The 20,104-nt window shown below is 46.0% G+C and overlaps 1 protein-coding gene across 5 annotated transcripts in view; it reads left to right on the top strand.

Moving 5' to 3' along the window:
• Positions 1-19,740: 19,740 nt before the first annotated feature.
• LOC102455312 (beta-defensin 5) overlaps positions 19,741-20,104 on the top strand; it is a 47,379-nt gene continuing 47,015 nt past the window's right edge. For all 5 annotated transcript variants that reach the window (XR_012902447.1, XR_012902446.1, XR_012902445.1 and 2 more), the window contains exon 1: positions 19,741-19,938. The gene's annotated coding sequence lies outside the window, so the exon portion shown is untranslated. The remainder of the gene's footprint in view (positions 19,939-20,104) is intronic.

Raw genomic sequence — 20,104 nt, 5'->3', positions numbered from 1 at the left:
CAGGCCACACACTGAGAGGCACGACAGTTTACACGGAGTTGTTGTATCCATGCTTGGGGGTGCGGTTTCCTGCCTCATCAGATTTGATCGATGCCTCAATTTCCCCTCTTGGGTGGATGATTTAGCCCCCAGCTGAAAGCAAAACCTGCCTCATCCTGAGCAAACAAACCTCAGAAAAGATAAAGCAAAACTCTGAGCTAGAGATAGAATCATAGAATCATAGAATAATAGGACTGGAAGGGACCTCAAGAGGTCATCGAGTCCAGCCCCCCGCCCTCAAGGCAGGACCAAGCTCCACCTACACCATCCCTGACAGATGTCTATCTAACCTGTTCTTAAATATCTCCAGAGAGGGAGATTCCACCACCTCCCTTGGCAATTTATTCCAATATTTGACCACCCTGACAGTTAGGAATTTTTTCCTAATGTCCAATCTAAACCTCCCTTGCTGCACTTTAAGCCCATTACTCCTTGTCCTGTCCTCAGAAACCAAGAGGAACAATTTTTCTCCTTCCTCCTTGTGACACCCTTTTAGATATTTGAAAACCGCTATCATGTCCCCCCTTAATCTTCTTTTTTCCAAACTAAACAAGCCCAGTTCATGAAGCCTGGCTTCATAGGTCATGTTCTCTAGACCTTTAATCATTCTTGTCGCTCTTCTCTGGACCCTTTCCAATTTCTCCACATCTTTCTTGAAATGTGGCGCCCAGAACTGGACACAGTACTCCAGCTGAGGCCTAACTAGTGCAGAGTAGAGCGGCAGAATGACTTCACGAGTTTTGCTTACAACACACCTGTTGATACAACCTAGAATCATATTTGCTTTTTTTGCAACAGCATCACACTGTTGACTCATATGCAACTTGTGGTCCACTATGACCCCTAGATCCCTTTCCGCCATGCTCCTTCCTAGACAGTCGCTTCCCATCTTGTATGTATGGAACTGATTGTTCCTTCCTAAGTGGAGCACTTTGCATTTCTCTTTATTAAACCTCATCCTGTTTACCACTGACCATTTCTCTAACTTGCTAAGGTCATTTTGAATTATGTCCCTATCCTCCAAAGAAGTCGCAACCCCACCCAGTTTGGTATCATCTGCAAACTTAATAAGCGTACTCTCTATCCCAATATCTACATCATTGATGAAGATATTGAACAGTACGGGTCCCAAAACAGACCCTTGCGGTACTCCACTTGTTATCCCTTTCCAGCAGGATTTAGAACCATTAACAACAACTCTCTGACTACGGTTATCCAGCCAATTATGCACCCACCTTATCGTGGCCCTATCTAAGTTATATTTGCCTAGTTTATCATGTGAGACCGTATCAAATGCCTTACTAAAGTCTAGGTATATGACATCCACCGCTTCTCCCTTATCCACAAGGCTCGTTATCTTATCAAAGAAAGCTATCAGATTAGTTTGGCATGACTTGTTCTTCACAAACCCATGCTGGCTATTCCCTATCACTTTATTACCTTCCAAGTGTTTGCATAGGATTTCCTTAATTACCTGCTCCATTATCTTCCCTGGGACAGACGTTAAACTGACCGGTCTGTAGTTTCCTGGGTTGTTCTTATTCCCCTTTTTATAGATGGGCACAATATTTGCCCTTTTCCAGTCTTCTGGTATCTCCCCTATCTTCCATGATTTTTCAAAGATCATAGCTAAAGGCTCAGATACCTCCTCTATCAGCTTCTTGAGTATCCTGGGATGCATTTCATCAGGACCTGGTGACTTGCTGACATCTAACTTTCCTAAGTGATTTTTAACTTGTTCTTTGTGTATCCTATCTTCTAAACTTACCCTCTCTCTGCTTGTATTCACTATGTTAGGCACACCTCCAGACTTCTCGGTGAAGATCGAAACAAAGAAGTCATTGAGCATCTCTGCCATTTCCATGTTTCCTGTTATTGAACAGAGCCGGTCCCAAAACAGACCCCTGCAGAACCCCACTTGTTATACCTTTCCAGCAGGATTGTGAACCATTAATAACTACTCTGTGAGTACGGTTATCCAGCCAGTTATGCACCCACCTTATAGTAGGCCCATCTAAGTTGTATTTGCCTAGCTTATTAATAAGAATATCATGCGAGACCATATCAAACGCCTTACTAAAGTCTAGGTATATGACATCCACCGCTTCTCCCTTATCCACAAGATGCATTATCCTATCAAAGAAGGCTATCAGATTGGTTTGACATGATTTGTTCTCTAGAAATCTATTCTGGCTGTTCCCTACCATCTTGCCACCTTCCAAGTGTTTATAGATGATTTCCTTAATTACTTGCTCCATTATCTTCCATGGCACAGAAGTTAAACTAACCGATCTGTAGTTTCCCGGGTTGTAATAAGCAGGAAAAACTGGAAGTGCTAATAAATAGGTATAATTATGACATTGTTGGCATCACAGAAACTTGGTAGGATAATACACATGATTGGAATGTTTGTATGGAAGGGTACAGCTTGCTCAGAAAGGATAGAAAGGGGAAAAAGTGAGGAGCTGTTGCCTTGTATATTAAAAATGATCACATTTGGAGTGAGGTAGAGATGGATTTAGGAGACGGAAGTTGAGAGTCTCTGGGTTAGCCTAAAAGGGATTAAAAACAAAGGTGATGTCATGCTAGGAGTCTGCTACAGGCCACCTACCCAGCTGGAAGTAGTGGATGAGGGTTTTTTTAAACAACTAACAATATCATCTAAAGCCTGAGATTTGGTGGTGATGGGGGACTCCAACTATCCAGATATATGTTGGGAAAATAACACACAGGGCACAGACTATCCAGTAAGTTCTTGGACTGCGTTGGAGACAACTTTTTATTTCAAAAGGTTGAAAAAGCTACCAGAGGGAAAGCTGTTCTAGATTTGATCCTAACAAATAGGGAGGAACTGGTTGAGAATTTGAAAGTGGAAGGCAGCTTGGGTAAAAGTGATCATGAAACCATAGAGTTCACAATCCTAAGGAAGAGTAGATGGGAGAACAGCAAAATAGAGACAATGAATTTCAGGAAGATGGATTTTGGTAAGTTCAGATAGCTGATAGGTAAGGTCCCGTGGGGATCAAGACTGAAGAGAAAAATAGCTGTGGAGAGTTGGCAGTTTTTCAAAGGGACATTATTAAGGGCCCAAAAGCAAGTTATTCTGCTGTGTTGGAAAGATAGAAAATATGTCAAAAGACTGCCTTGGCTTAACCACAAGATCTTGCATGATCTAAAAATAAAAAAGGAATCCTACACAAAATGGAAACTAGGAAAAATTACATAGGATGAATATAGGCAAACAACACAGGAATGCAGGGGCAAGATTAGAAAGGCAAAAGCACAAAATGAGCTCAAACTAACTACGGAAATAATGAGAAACAAGAAGACTTTTTATAAATACATTAGAAGCAAGACGAAGACCAAGGACAGAGTAGACCCACTGGTCAGTGAGGAGGGAGAAACAGTAACAGGAAACTTGGAAATGGAAGAGATGCTTAATGCCGTATTTGTTTTGGTCTTCACCAAAAAGTCTGAAGGAATGCCTAACATAGTGAATACTAGTGGGAAAGAGGTAGGTTTAGAAGATAAAATAAAAACAGAACAATTTAAAAATCACCTAGAAAAGTTAAATGCCTGCAAGTAACCAAGGCTTGATGAAATGCATCCTAGAATATTCAAGGAGCTGATAGAGGAAGTATCAGAGCCTCTAGCTATCGTCTTTGGAAAATCATGGGAGACAGGAGAGATTCCAGAAGACTGGAAAAGGACAAATATAGTGCCCATTTATAAAAAGGAAACTAAGAACAACCCAGGAGACTACAGACCAGTTAGTTTAACTTCTGTGCCACAGAAGATAATAGAGCAAGTAATTAAGGAAATCATCTGTAAACACATGGAAGGTGGCAAGGTGATAGTGATCAGCCAGCATGGATTTTTAAAGAACAAATCATGTCAAACCAATCTGATAGCTTTCTTTAATAGGTTAACGAGTCTTATGAAGCTTAATAAAGACAAATGCCACCGCTGCTGGCTTGGAGCCTGGGGTGGGCCACGCCTGGCTGTGCAGGGCCCTGCGGCCATGGGGGGAAGGGCACTGCTGGCTGGTGCCGCAGGGATGGAGGGGCCGGCACTGTGGGAGCCAGACGTGCGGCACCTGATGGCAGCTATAAGGGATGCTGTGTGCTCCTTACAGCTGCCATCAGACACCCCCCATTGGTTGGCACCCCGGGCAGCTGCCCAGCGCACCCACCCCTTTGTCCGGCCCTGGTGGGACCCCTTGGTACCAAGTTCTTTTCTACTGTCCAGCAAAGATATGCTCCCTGCTCCAAAGAATTTATAATCCATATAAGACAAGAGAGGGACCACGGAAAGATAGGTGGATCACAAGGAAGCAATGAACAATACAAGTTAGCTCTCTGCCTGATGTCTGTGAGCAGTGGAAACTTTTAGGATAGCAGAGCTCAAATTTCATTTAAAACATTCTAACCTTATGTATCTTAAAGGACATGTTGGCTGTGTCTACACTGGCCCCTTTTCCGAAAGGGGCATGGTAATTTTCAACTTCGTAATAGGGAAATCCGCGGGGGATTTAAATATCCCCCGCGGGATTTAAATAAAGATGTCCGCCGCTTTTTTCCAGCTTGTAGAAAAGCCGGAAAAGAGCGTCTAGACTGGCCCGATCCTCCGGAATAAAGCCCTATTCCAGAGGATCTCTTATTCCTATCTTCAGGAAAAGGGGCCAGTGTAGACACAGCCTTGGGCTACATTCTTAAAAGGAATGGCCTGCCAGTCTGACCAAACCTGGCCAATGATCATTTTAGAAAAATATCCCCAAGTGCTAAGTCTTCACAAAACATTTGTGCAGTCTCAAGAGACAGTCAGGTGTTCAGACAGGGAGGTTTGTTCAATAGTAGGTCAGTTCAGAATTCCACAAGGCAGCACAAGGTAATTCTATTGGGTTGCCTAGGGAGGGGGTGGAATCTCCATCTCTAGAGGTTTTTAAGTCCCGGCTTGACAAAGCCCTGACTGGCATAATTGAGTTGGAATTGGTCCTACTTTGGGCAGGGGGTTGGACTTGATGACTTCCTGAGTTCTCTTCCAGCCCTAGGATTTTATGATTCTAAGGGTATGTCTACACTTCATTCCTATCTCTTAAGATGAATGCAAATGCAGACTCCCAAAATTGTAAATGAATCAGGGATTTAAATATCCCACGCTTCATTTGCATAATTGCGTTATGGCGCTATTGCGAAATAGCGCTATTTCAAAAGAAAAAACGGGGTTATTTCGAGATAAAACCCTTCCCTCAAAATAACCCTTACTCCTCAAAAAATGAGGAGCCTCATAGCCCTCTGAAATATAGGCTTGCGAGGGGCTTCTGCTTCTTTTTGGGATGTCCTTTTGGTAGTCTAGACAGAGCCTCAGTTTGCAACCTGCTCGTTGTCACTTCCAGGTTCAACCAGAATGACTCAGTATGAAAAATTAGAAATGAATAAAATGATTAATAAGTGGGAACTGCAGATCCAGAAGGTGTAGCAGACCAGTGGTTATCAAACTTTTTTCTCATGATCCAGTTGAAGAAAATCATGGATGCCCGCGACCCAACGTAGTTTGACTGGCATGTGGGCTCTGGGGTGGGACTGAGGATGTGAACTTTGGGCTGTAGGAGGGGGCTGTAACATTAGGGGTTGGCAGGACTGGGGCAGGAGGGGCTTAGCTTAAGCAGCGCCCAGTCAGCGGAACAGTGGGGTGTGCTAAGGCAGCTTCCGGCCTCTGCTGGCACCGGAGACCATTCTGCACCCCAGAAACAGCCAGCAGCAGATTCCCAGCCAGGGGGAGTGTGGCGATAATGCTCAGGAGAGGGCGGTGTATGGAGTCTTGTGCACTCTCTCCTCTCTCTCACCTAGGAGCCGGGGCCTGTTGCCAGTGTAGGGGAGCCTGGACGGCCCTCCCTTGACCAGAACAACGTCTGCCTTGTCAGGCCTTGCCCTGGCTGTGTCCAAAGTATGGATCTCTAAGAAAGCAAACCCAAGACCTGTCTCAAGTCTGGTGTACGTAAGCACACAGACAAGGCGGGGGAAGCTGTGAGAGGCAAAAATGCTTTGCACAATCATGCAGAGACTGCATAGTACTGCGAGACTAGGCTAAGAAGACCAGAAATAACCTGGGACTGGTGCATCCCATTTCTGATAAGCGAAAAATTCTAGCTACAGCCACAGAACTATTAATTAAGCACTTCGTCTTGCAGCATCCTGGATGTACCCCAAATATGGGCATAATAGGCATTTTACACAATACAGCCACTCTCCGAGTCACGAACAAGTTACGGACCAACACTTGGTCCGTAACTCGAATTGTTCGTAACTCGGACCCCACTGAGTTACACGCGACCGCGCTGTTCGTAAGTCAGGGACCGCCTTTACAACCGCTCCATGGGAGCTTTGGTCGTAAGTGCGAACGGTCATAACTCGAACATTCGCAACTCGGGGTAGGCAGTTGATTGGTAGATATTATTAGAACGACCAATTCTCGCTTTGCTATAAAATGGGCTTAATAAAAAGAATCGATGGGAGGGTGGGAACAGGATTGACCCACAGGTTCTGCTCATTGTAACTAGAACTAATAGACCCCTTCACAATGGTGACCTCAGTGCATGCTCTTCCGACGCATGGGAATCAAAGGAACCACAACCTCCTGCCTGGTACTGTAGGTAGCATATAGGTGAAGTGTAAGTGAACTAGGCTTAATTATATTATATTATATTATTATAACAATCTTCTATTAATTGCTTTTGCATCGTTTTACACTGTATTAACTGCTTTACAATTTAAACCGAAAATACTATACATTTTATAGTAATTGTTTTTAAGGCTTATAAAATTTAAACAACTATATTAACTGCTTAAAGGTCACAATGAATAAGTAAGTGGTTAAGACTCTCTGGAATGTCCTGCAAAAGTGGCGAGGAGTCCTGTGGCACCTTATAGACTAACTGAAGTGTAGGAGCATAAGCTTTTGTGGGCAAAGACCCACTTCGTCAGATGCATGTCTGCAGTCGGTCTTTGCCCACGAAAGCTTATGCTCCTACACTTCAGTTAGTCTATAAGGTGCCACAGGACTTCTCGCCGCTTTTTCAGATTCAGACTAACACGGCTACCCCTCTGATGGAATGTCCTGGTTTCCCTTGGATCTAAAAATTGAATCACACAACAGCTGGCTGCTTCTGGGGTGCAGCACAGTCTTCAGTGCCAGGACAGGAGGGTAGCTGCCATAGCACTCCCACTGATCACTTCATCCTGCTGCAGCCACAAGACCCAAGGCCTGACATTCCACGTCCCAGTGCTAGGTGGTGACCTCTAGTTTGAAAACCACTGGCCTAGAGCAGTTTTTCTCAATGCAACTACTCTTAGGGGTACTCGAGAGAAGTCTGGGGGGGCAGGGTATGTCAAAACAACTGAACTTAGGAGAAAACTTCATTTTATTATTTGGGTATAACTTTTTACACTCAAAAATGTTATCGCCTGCCCAACTACGATTAAGTTGTTTAAACAAATGTGTTGCAATGTAGAAACAAATTGTGTGTCTGAAAACTGTAGGTATTGGGGGTACTTATACTTTTTTTAAAAAAAGGGGTACTTTAAACAAAAAAAAGGTTGAGAAACACTGGCCTAGAGCACTCACACAGCTGTGTTGCAGAACATCTGGGTCCAGATTCTGCAAACATGACACGCTGCATTGAGCATAACATTGCTCCTGTGCCTGTGTGTGCACATGTTTGTCCCCTCCCAGCTGGTAGGGAAAGAACGTGTCCTATGGGCTGGAAGAGACTCTCTGCTCTGTCCTCATGAGGGAGCTGCTGTTGTTGTTGAGGGAGAAGTGATCCCCACCGCCCTCCAGCTAGGCAGCTCCATGTGCGAGCCCTGAGCTCCTGGTGGGGCTCATTAAGCAGCTGCTGAGATGTGCAGCTTAGATGGAACCTTGCTGACCTGGTCCCCATCTGTGGCCCCTTACTGACCCACTGTTGTCATTATACCATATAACTGTCCCTGCTTCCCCTGCCATAGCCTTTGCTGCCCCCATGTGGTTATTATGTGGTATAACTCTCCCTGCTTTCTATCCTATAGCCCCTGCTGTCCCCACATGGTCATTGTATGGCAGAGCCCTCCCTTTCCATTTTATGAGACACGATCCCATTCCAGGCACATCCCGTGTTTCTGGCACAACCAAGCCTTTACCTTGATAGGAAGAAGCTGTATACCAAATTTGGTCATCCTAGCTATTTAGGAGGAGTTCTTGAAGGGACAGATAGATGGATGAATGGATGGAGTGACTCTCGCAAATCTATAGTCGATATATAAATCTGCCTTTCCTACTAGAAAGTAAGGTATAAAGAACGGAGAAATCCATGTTTTGAAGTTGAGCATATTTACCTGGTAAGCCAGGTGGGTTGCCCACTCAGCTCTATGGGTATGTCTACACTACAATGTTAATTCGAACTAACTTAGTTCGAATTAGTTAATTCAAACTAAGCTAATTCAAACTAACGGATCCACACTAAAAAACTAGTTCGAATTAGCATTTTGCTAATTTGAACTAGCATGTCCACATTAAGTGGACCATGAACCGGGCTTAAGGATGGCCGGAAGCAGTGCCAGCAGGGCATCAGAGGAGGACTTAGAGCGTGGAGATGCTGTCTCAGGCTAGCCGAGGGCTGTGCTTAAAGGGTCCCGACCCCCACCCCGGACAGACAGTTCTCAGGGGTGCCCCGCTTGCAAAGCAGTCCTGGCTTGGAGTGCCCGGACTACCCACACTGGGCACATCACAGCACTCGGCCATCAGCCCGGCTGCACTTGCCGCAGGCTGCCATCTGGGGAGAGGGGGTAATTGGGGGGCTGCAGGAGAGCTTCCACCCCCAGAAGCCCACAGAGCCAGCCCAGTCCTCCCCATCGGGGGCTCATGCCCCATTCCTCCCTCACCTCCTTCCACTTACCCTTCCCTAGCCCCTCTTCTTGATGTACAAAGTAAAGATAAGGTGTCTTCCAAAATGGAATCTGTCTTTATTGAACAAAACTGGGGGAGACTGGGAAAAGAAGTTGGGAGAGGGGAAGAGAGAGGCTGGGAGAGGGGAGGGCAACTACAATGATCAGGGGTTGGGAACAGGTCCCATATGAAGAGTGGCTAAAGAGACTGGGACTTTTCAGCTTAGAAAAGCATGAGTGGGGTGGAGAGGGTGCATACAGAAAAGTTCTTCATTAGTTCCCATAAAGAAGGACTATAGGACACCAAAGGAAAGGAATGGGTAGCAGGCTTCAAACTAGTAACAGAAAGTTGTTCTTCACAAAGCAAAGAGTCAACATGTGGAACTCCTTGCTGCAGGAGGCTGTGAAGGCTAGAACTAGAACAGAGTTTAAAGGGACGTGAGATCAAGTCATGGATGCTGGGTCCATGGAGTGGTATTATCCAGGGGGTAGGAGTGGTGTCCCTGCCCAAAGTTTGTGGAAGGCTGGAGAGGGATGGCACGAGACAAATGGCTTGGTCACTGTCTTCGGTCCATCCCCTCCAGGGTCCCTAGGGTTGGCCGCTGTCGGCAGACAGGCTACTGAGCTAGATGGACATTTGGTCTGACCCAGGACGGCCATTGTAAGCTCAGGGCTCAGGGTCGGGGGTCTCACTGGACCCCCTTGATTCTCTTGCACACCTGCTCCTGGGTGGCCAGGATGGCAGCTCTCCTGCCCTAGACGGCCACTTTCCTGTGCCTAGTGCGGAGATCGTGGACGAGGTCCACGATATCTGCAGTAGCCCAGGCGGGTGCCCGCCTCTTGCGGTCCTGGGCAAGCTCCCAGGAGCTGCCAGCCTGGTCCTGGGAAGAGAGGGAGGGCTGGGGGACATCGGGTGGGTGGCTCGATCCGTGCCAGGTGCAGGGTCTGCTGGCTGGGTGCTGGCAGGCTTGTACCTGGCACGGGCACCGTAGCCAGCCCGTGCCCCTTTAAGGGGTCCGGGGCCGGGAGGGGGGCAGAAGAGTTTCTCTGGTGTTGGCCAGAGTGGCCACCAGGGAAACCTGGGGAGGGCTAGCCTCCCACTAGTTCGAATTAAGGGGCTACACACCCCTTAATTCGAACTAGCTAGTTCGAACTAGGCTTTATCCTCGTAAAATGAGGTTTTCCTAGTTCAAACTAAGCAGTCCGTTAGTTCAAATTAAATTCAAACTAACGGAGCGCTAGTGTAGCACCTATGAAAGTTAGTTCGAACTAACGTCCATTAGTTCGAACTAACTTTGTAGTGTAGACATACCCTCACTGACTATCTTCATGAAAGCTCTGTAGAAGAATGATGCAGTACGGAAATCAATCCTGTGTTCCACATTTAAGCAGGGATATCTTCATTCACCATTCTGTGTCTGAGAAATTCCTGCCCTGCTTATCATTTGGAAGTAAAGATAACAACGTCTTATTTTAATGGACATGAACACAGAATATGAGAGTTTCTTTTCCCTTTTTTAGATGTGAGTGATGGTTAGATGTGAGTGATGCTGAGATTGACAATAAAGGATGGAAAGCAAATTGTTAGCTGGAAAATTATTCATGGGGAGCCCTTGAATCATGCATAATAATTTGTTATCATTCCTTTCATAAAAGGAACTAGTGAGTGGTAAACTGGCATGTTAGTGGTTTGATAGAGGCATGGGAGCTGTTTTGCTGTTTCTTATCCTTAATATTCCTTAATATTCTATTTTTTTAAAACAATGAATATACATCATGCTCATGTTATCTAAGTCTGTTTCTAGGCTTGGGGACATACATATGAGGGTAGTTTACATGGGTAAATTTTTACCTATTTGTTCCTCCTTTAACAAATCCATGTGGTTTGTGCCGTTGTCGCAGGAGTTGTTTTCACTCACAGTGTGCCTGCACAGTGTGTAAAATGCTCTTTTCAATATTCCACAGTATGTCGACACTGTCTCTGCCTCCATCTCCCCCAAACTCTTCCCTCCATGAGGTCCCCTCCTTTATACTTGACTTTCTATACATGACCATGTACTGCAGGTTCCTGTGAAGAAATTAAGATGGCGGCACAAATCCCAAAGAATGGTGCTTCTAGAAACCCGGATAAATGTGCAAGTCTGTGTTTCACTGAGACAGCAACATGGGATCCTCTCCTGTTACCTCCTGGTTTTCTCCACAAACCGGTTCCTTTTATCAGTGCCCCCTGACCTGCTCCCAGCTCTCCATCAGAGCCCTTTCCATAATCTCTGCAGGGACCAGCCATGGAGGGACTTGTCTTTACTGGGAAAAGGCATTGTGTTAGGAAAGCTGCTAATATTTCAACAGGGAAGGCAGTGCAGCCTATTGGCTAAAGCACTGGACTGGGACACAGGCAAGCTGGATTCTATGCCTATCTCCAGTGGTGCTGGAATAGTTTTTAGAGTGGGGGTGCTGAACTGTGCCCCCCTTAACCCTGTTGATGCCCCTAACCCCCATTGGTGCTGGGGTTGGGAGCAGAGCAGTAGCTCTGGCCGGAGAGGGGGAGTATGCAAGCAAAGATAAGGGGGGAGGGGAAGCTGGTGCCACAGCTGGGGGAGGAGTAAAACAGTGGGCTGGGGCCAGTGGTCAGGACCCACGCAAAACCAGGGGGTACTCAGAACCCATCACACTTCTAGTTCCCATGCCTGTGCCTTTCTTTGACCTGTTGGGTGACCCACGGTCCTGCCCCACATGTGAGGTCCAGTAGTTAGGGCAAGACTCAAGGGAGAGATTGGCATGTACCCATAAGCAAGAGGTGTCATGTGATCTGCCCTAAGAGTTCCTCCCACTGCTCTTTGCCTATCAGAGTGGGGTTTGGCCATATTGCACTGCCCATAGAGTGGGTTGACTAGATGGTTCTGAGTTGGGTTGACCAATAGGGAACAGAGTCACGTGACTCCTTCCAGGAACTTCTCCTTTCATTGTCTGCAAACTAGAATGGGCTTCAGTCCCATAAGACCACCCAAGAATCATCATCAGCATCATCAACAAACATGGGCTCAATGCCCATTGGTGTCCGATGTCTCCCTCACTATTTCCTTCCATCTTTCCCTGTCCAGTGCGGAGTGGCTTAGTTTCTGTAGACTAGCTCTGCACCAATCTACTATATCATCTACCCATTCTCTGTGGGATCTGCCTCTCCTATTCAGACCATCTATTATGCCAAATAACAGGGTCTTTATTTTTCGCTCATCGTTCATTTTGCAGATATTCCCAAATATTTATTTATTTATTATTTATTTAAATATTTTACCCCGCCTTTCTATTTAAAATATTCAAGGTGGCTTACAAGAACAAACAAAAAAAATACAAATATATATACAAATTTAAAATATAAGAATGTAAAATATGAGAACTCAGAGGGACATAACCAGCTAAACACATATAGAGAGGAGGAACACACACATACAGACTCAAACATTAATAAAAGCATGAGTAAAAAGGGTGGCTTTAGCCTGACGCCGGAACAACACTAGTGTTGTCGCCATGCGAATATCCCGAGGAAGAGAATTCCACAGCCTGGGAGCAAAAGCTGAGAATGCCCTGTTCCGCGTAGATGTTAATCTTATCTCTGCAAGTGGGGAAACATGAAGCAAAGCCTCCCCAGCTGACCTCAATCCCCGGGCAGGTTCATATGGGAGAAGGGGGTTCTTCAGATACCCTGGACCCAACTCATTTATGGCTTTATAGGTCATAACTAAAACCTTAAATTGTGCCTGGAAACATACCGGAAGCCAGTGCAGCTGCCGAAGCACTTGCATAATGTGCTCCGTATAACTAGTGTTAGTTAAGACTCGAGCAGCCGCATTCTGGACCAGTTGAAGTTTCCGAAGGCTCTTTAGAGGTAGAACCACATAAAGTGCATTTCAGTAATCCAGTCGGGGTGTAACAAGAGCATGGATCACTGTGGCCAAGGCATGTTTGTTCAGTAAGGGTCGCAGCTGGTGGATTAAATGAAGTTGCCCAAAGGCACTCCTGGCCACCGAAGAAATCTGATTTTCAAATGTTAAAACAGGGTCCCGGAGGACTCCCAAGCTGCGTACCTGTTCTTTCAGGGGGAGAGTAACCCCGTCTAGAACAGGTGCCATGTCACATTCACGAACAGATGGCCTCCTGATCCACAGGACCTCAGTCTTATCTGGGTTCAACTTCAGCTTATTTGACTTCATCCAAACCATCACTGCCTCCAGACACCGATTTAGATCAGTCACTGCCACACCTGGTTCTAATGTCACAGAGAAATAGAGTTGGGTGTCATCTGCATATTGGTGGCACCATCCTCCAAAACTCCTTATGACCTCTCCCAGCGGCTTCATGTAGATATTAAACAGCATAGAGGACAAGATGGAATCTTGTGGGACCCCATAGCACAATCACCACGGGATCGAATAGAAGCCCCCTAGCTCCACCTTCTGAAAGTGTCCTGACAGGTAGGACTGGAACCATTGCAAAACAGTGCCTCCAATACCCAATTCCGCCAGGCGTCCCAGAAGGATATCATGATCAATGGTATCAAAAGCCACTGAGAGGTCTAGGAGAATCAATAAGGATGCACTCCCCTTGTCTATCTCCTGGCGTAAATCATCTACCAGGGCAACCAAGGCTGTTTCAGTTCCAAAACCAGGCGTAAAGCCAGACTGAAATTGATCTAAATAGTCTGTTTCTTCCAAGAAAGCTTGGAGTTGCAATGCCACCGCCCTCTCGAGTACCTTGCCCAAGAAGGGATTATTAGCAATTGGGCGATAGTTATTTAAGTCATGTGGGTCCAGAGAGGTCTTCTTGAGTAATGGTTTTATCACTGCCTCTTTCAAGGCAGCAGGAACCATACCAGATCTAAAAGACGCATTAATAATCCCCTGGACCTAGCCAGTTATCCCTTCCCAGCTAGATTTAATAATCCATAAAGGGCAGGGGTCAAGTGAGCACGTGGTCGGTCGCACTCCTCCAAGCACCCTGTCCACATCCTCAGTCTGCAATAGCTGAAACTGATCCAGAGAAAAAAGACTGGGTGTTGCACTCAACACATTCTGTGCCCCACTTACACAGCAACCAGAGACTAAATCCAACCGGATGCAGGCAATCTTATTAGCAAAATGTTTTGCAAACAAATTTCAGCCGGGGGCCAAAGGCTCCTCTATTTTGTCACGAGTGCCAGACTGCAACAGGCCCCACACTACTCGAAACAATTCTGCTGGACGGCATTGTGCGGACGCGATACGGGTGGAGAAGTAGCTTTTCTTTGCTGTCAGCACCATCACAGAGTAAGCTCGCAGTTCAGCTCTAACCCGCAGTCGATCAGACTCAGCTCTAGTTCTCCTCCAGCGGCGTTCTTGCTGTCGCACAGACTGTTTTGCTGCCATCAGCTCCTTAGAAAACCAGGGAGCAAACTTGGCTCGACTGGTCTGAAGAGGGCGCTTAGGAGCAATCATATCAACTGCCTGGGCTACCTTGGTGTTCCATATATCAACTAGGGTATCTACAGGACTATTTGCCATAATGGCTGAACAATTTCTCAGGGACCTCAGAAAACCCTCCGGATCCATCAGCCTCTGAGGACAGATCATCTTAATTGGTCCTCCGCCTCTGTGGAGGGGAAGGTCAGCAGACCAAGTAGTGATCAGTCCATGACAAAGGGAGTGTAGCCACATCTCTTATCCCAAGAACTCTATCACCCTTAGTCCAAAAACCAAATCGAGCGTATGACCTGCAACATGTGTTGGGTCAGTTATTTCTTGGGATAATCCTAGGGTGGCCATGGTATCCATAAAATCTTGGGCCGGACCAGACAGAACAGCCTCAGCATGGATATTAAAGTCCCCCAAGACCAAAAGCTTTGGCGTCCTCAATGCCACCTCCGAGACCACGTTGGCCAGCTCGAGCAGAGCATCTGCCATAGAGTGAGGTGGGCGCTACACAAGCAGCATACCCAACCTATCCCGGCCACCCAACGTCAAGTACAGACACTCGAATTTGACACTTTGTTGGAACACAACCCTAGCCAGTGAGATAGTATCTTGATAGACAATTGCCACCCCACCTCCCTGACCATTAAGCTGTGGCTGATGCTGTACCGAGAACCCAGCCAGGCACAACTGGGAAAAGTCAACGCCTCCCTCCACTCTCAACCAGGTCTCAGTGATACAACCCAGGTCAGCCCCTTCATTCAGAATTAAATCGTGGATGACAGCTGTCTTCTGGGATACTGACCTGGTATTGAGCAACAGCACCCTCAGGGCTGATGGCCAGGTATTAAAGTTCCCAAAATTTTTAAGGCTGGGAATAGGACTGGAAAAAGGAAAAGCACGTAACTGTTTAAATCTCATTCCCCTTGGCTGGCCAGTCTGGATCTTACTTCCATATCCTCCTCTACCTGTCACAACTGCCACGATGCCATCTGAGCCCTCCTCCTTAGCACCCTATCTGTGGCAAACCACATATTGGCGGTGGGGGTGGGATGGGTAGCAGAACAAACACACACCTTCAATTGGGTAGCTAAAGGGAACTTCCTCTCACCAAGAACCCTCACCTGCCCTCCCTGCTCTCTCCAGGGACTGAATAGGCCACCACACAACCAAATGTGTTGCTCTCACCAGCACACACAAACACACATGCAATTACAATCTACCACCACAGCATACACCCCTGCCCCTGAAGGACTCCCCCAAGAGGGTGGCCCGCCGGCAGCGGCCCGCCACCAGGGGCGGCCTCCTGGCTTTAAGGCTGCCCCTGGTAATGGCTGCAGGCAACATCTGCAGCTGAAAGGTCTGAGCCCTACCAGACAGGCCTCTCACTCAGGAGCTAGGTGGTAACAACTGTGCAGCAAGAGCTCTGCCTTCTGAGGTCTCGAATAGCTGTAATATACTTCCGTTGTATAACCTTCTGCAGTAGGTTCTCTTTCGGCTGTATCTTCCTATATCATTCCTTGTTGGTGACTTTCTACATCCATCCTATTCTCAGGATCTTTCTAAAACAACTCCTCTCGAACACCAGTATCCTTCTTTTCAAATCTTTTGTTATCACCCATGTCGTGGACAAATTTGGTGAACTAACCCATTTGGAAAGGGACTTGTGACCTCTCTAAGAATTCCTCCTGCTACCCTCTATCACCCGCTTTGCATTTTGACCTGTAGGACCTTCCAGAAAGTCACAGCAGGTTGAGCACACAATGAAATTCAGCAAACAACACTTCAAGGTTGTACATTTACAGAAGAAAAACCAAACACACGAACACTTGAATGGGGGGAAACTGATGTGGCAACAGCACTGCTCAGACAGATCTGGAAAAGGCGTGATGGACCACAAACTCAGCATCGGTCAAAGGTGAGATGATGCTGAAAAAAAAATGTAATGTTGGGGTTCATTAGCAGATGCACAGCATTAACGTTACATGCAGTGATATTACTGCTGTACTTGTTACCGATTTGGTCTCAGTGGGAATGTGGTATCCATTTTTGGCACCACTGTATAAAAAGGATGTAAAGAAACAAGAAACAACGCAGATGTAAGTGAGAAAGATAATAAAAGGGAGGAATCCAAGCCTTATGGGCAAAGTCTGTAGGAAATGGACATAATTAGTTTGGAGAAAAGAAATCATTGTCCACTATGTGCTTCCTCTGCTGTTTTTGAAATTCTGGGAGCAGCCCTGGGAAAATCTTACCCTATTTTAACCGCATGGGTGCGGTTAGTCATCAAATTCATGTCCTTCATGTCCCAGTTTATAATTGCATCAGCCTGCACTGACACTGTTTGGTGCCATGAGCCAGGGACTGGTTATTAGGAACAGCACAGTAATTACCAAATCAAAATTAAAAGTGGCTAAAAAACACACTTTTTTTTTCCCAATAGAAAGGCACTTGCTTCTCTGCAGATGGTCACAGGGCTAGATGCAGAAAGGAGTTTGTGAAACTTAGAATGTCTGCAAGGAATAGTCACTTCTGATGTCTGGCCTGCTCTATTTCATTTGGTAATTACAGGGTAAAAGTTATAATTAATTCACATGTGGAAGCAGCTTAGATCTTCTTCAGGGAAGGTGCTAATGGATGCATTCCAGTTATGAAGGTATTGTAATTATATTATTCCTTATTAGGTTAGAATGTCCTGGGTAACACTGGTGGTGCTGGTTATCATCTGGTTTAATTACATCTTAATTAAAGTGTGTCAGGATCTAGCTTTGTGTGGAAATGGAGCAGTGCTGAGAGCTGCTCAGAACAGAAAGACCTGACAAAAAGAGTAGGGGTGTGTGTTTATGGAGGGTGTTTCTAAACAATATGCAATTTATCTTTACTTAAGTCACACACTAGTATTATGTTGAGAGAAACCAAATGGATGTCTGCAATTCTTCAAGACACAGCAAGAGAAACCTCCCACAGAGCAACCTCCCACAGTGAAAAGACTTAGAAGGTCGCCACGTTAATCTATATCTAAAAAACAGCAAGGAGTCCTGTGGCACCTTAGAGAGCAACAGATTTATTAGGACACTAGCATATATACCTGGCATTGCTCAGGTCTTTAATTGTACTAATGTTTGGGGTTTGGTTTTGTAAATTAAAAGAAAAAGGCTTGCTGCCCACCCATGTAGCCACTCTCATATAGCGTCCCTCAGAAAAGCAGCCCCTCCCTTTGCATGTTCTGGAAAACTGTCCCTTTTCTTGGACTTCTTGTTGTCCTAGCACAACCAAACCCTGACCTTGCTTTTAATTAGGAGAAGAGAAAGCTGCATACCAAATTTGTTGGCTCTATCTCATGTTACTGTTTAGGAGGAGTTCTTGAACAGACAGACAGATAGACAGATAGATAGATAAGCTTGCTTAGGCCCTAATAAATCTGTTAGGGTATGTCTAGACTACAGAGTTTTGTCGACAGATACTGTCGACAAAGCCTTTGTCGACAAAGAGCGTCTAGACTACATCCAGGTCTGTCGACAAAGCAAGCCGCTTTGTCGACATAACAGTGTGGACGCAAAGGACAGTGTAGATGCAATAATGCCTTCTATCAACAGAACTCTGTCGACAAAAGGCGTTATTCCTCATAGAATGAGGTTTACATACGTCGACAAAACTGCTGAGTTTTGTCGACGTTATGTCGACATAACTCAAAGGCAGTGTGGACACAGGTATAGTTTTGTCGACAAAAGTCCACTTTTGTCACCAAAACCCTGTAGTCTAGACACACCCTTAGTCTCTAAATTGCCACAGGACTTCTCATTGTTGCTCCAAAAGTGAGGGCATTTAGCAAATCTCTCCCACTCTCTCTCATTTTCTTTGGTTAAGAAACACTCACACATCATAGCCCTCCTCCCTTGGATTCCTTTCTTGCAAATCCTTTGTACTGGGATAGTTTCCCACGGGGATTTTATGACTCTTGATATCTTCAGATAAATTTCCATCCTTATGCCATAGGACCAGATAGACAGACTCATACTTGGTGTGAAGGCCAGGATTTTAATAGAGTTTACAAAAGAGCTAGATAGATTCATGGAGGATGGATCCACCAATGGCTATTAGCCAGGATGGACAGAGAAGGTGTCCCTAGTCTCTGTTTGTCAGGAGCTGTGAATGTGTGACTGGATAGATCACTTGATGATTCCCTCTGGGGCACTATCAGAAGATAGGATATTGGGCTAGATGGACCTTTGGTTTGACCATGTATGGTCATTCATGTGTGTGTGTGTGTGTACGCGTGTGTGCACGTGTTCAGTATGGACACCACAAGAATCAAGAAAGAAATTAAAACAATCTGTTTATTGTTTTTATTATTAACAAATACTTTATCCTTTTATAAATACTACACTAACTTGCATTAAACATCTACAACTTGGTGGAAAATGCCAGACCCGGCACTTTTAGAAAATATACAACTTCTTGCTGCTAAAGGAAGAGGGGGTCCTATTCTTTAGAAGAAATTGAGGGCCTCTGGAGGTATGTCTAACTGCACACTTATTTAGGAATAAGCTATTTCAGAAGAAATACTCCAAAATAGTTTATTTAGAAATAGGGTTTCTACACTATTGGGAAGCCTCGAAATTAGTCCAAGATAGGCTCCCCTAATGTGGATGTGCTAACTCATTTTAGAGCTCAAGGAAGTATTGGGGAGTGATTACTAGGAATGGCTTTGGAGAGGAGCTATTTAGAAATAGTAGCAGTGGCGTGTCCACACTACCGCTATTTTGAAATAGCTATTTCAGAAGAGGGGTTATTCCTCGTGGAATGAGGTTGGAATAAGCCATCTGTTCTTTTGAAATAACAGAATTGCTGTGTCGATGCTCACATTGTTACTTAGAAATAACATCAGTTATTTCAAAATAACTCTGCTGTGTAGATGCACACTACGAAGGACTAGCCAGACCTCTAAAATGGTGGGAGGAGGAGCAGGCTGCCAGCTACTTTCTGGAAAATCAGCCGAGCAATGTCCTGTCACCACAAAATACCAGAAGGGGGGATGGTAAGCAAAGAGGCCTTCCTTAACAACAGAGCACAAAGCAAAGGAGAAGCAAAAGGCTGTTGGGAGGGACACCAAAGGAATATTTAGACACCCGCCCCATCAGACTGACTGAGGAAGGCTGCTGCAGGATGGGTGGTTGCCACGGGGAGACAGAATCCTCCTCTAACTTCAGCCAAGGTTCACTCCAGCTTCCAGTAGGTTCTGAAAATAAGTCAAGGTGAGTGTGATGGGGCGGCCCAGCCCTGCACTATAAATCAACCTGTGGGCAGGGTCCAGCTGGCTGAGAGCGCCCCACCCCCACGGCCTTGCCAGACATGCTCCCTGGTGAGCCGCATTATAAAAGAGGCTCACTTGGGGCTGACGGCCGAAGGGGAAGGACCTGCAGAGCCAGCTCCTCACTCAGAGGAGTCCCCGCAGCCGGAACCAACGCCACAGCCATGACAACCTCAGCAGCAACAGCCGTGGCCACAGTCGTGGCTCTGGAGACAGGGGAGAGGTACGACCACAGGAGAACTGCGGGGAGGCAGGAAGCAGCCCAGGGCAGGGAGTGATAGTTCCTGGAGTGCTTGGCCGATTGAGGGGAAAAGCCCCCTGGCTGAGCAAGCAGTGGAGCGCTTCACTGTCAATAGGGCCCTGGGCTGGGACCTGGTGGAGTGGGAGGA

The sequence above is a fragment of the Pelodiscus sinensis genome, chromosome 3, assembly GCF_049634645.1.
Source record: "Pelodiscus sinensis isolate JC-2024 chromosome 3, ASM4963464v1, whole genome shotgun sequence".
NCBI lineage: Eukaryota > Metazoa > Chordata > Testudines > Trionychidae > Pelodiscus > Pelodiscus sinensis.
The sequence above is the reverse complement of the archived record's forward strand: the minus strand, read 5'-3'. Positions and strand labels throughout refer to the sequence as shown.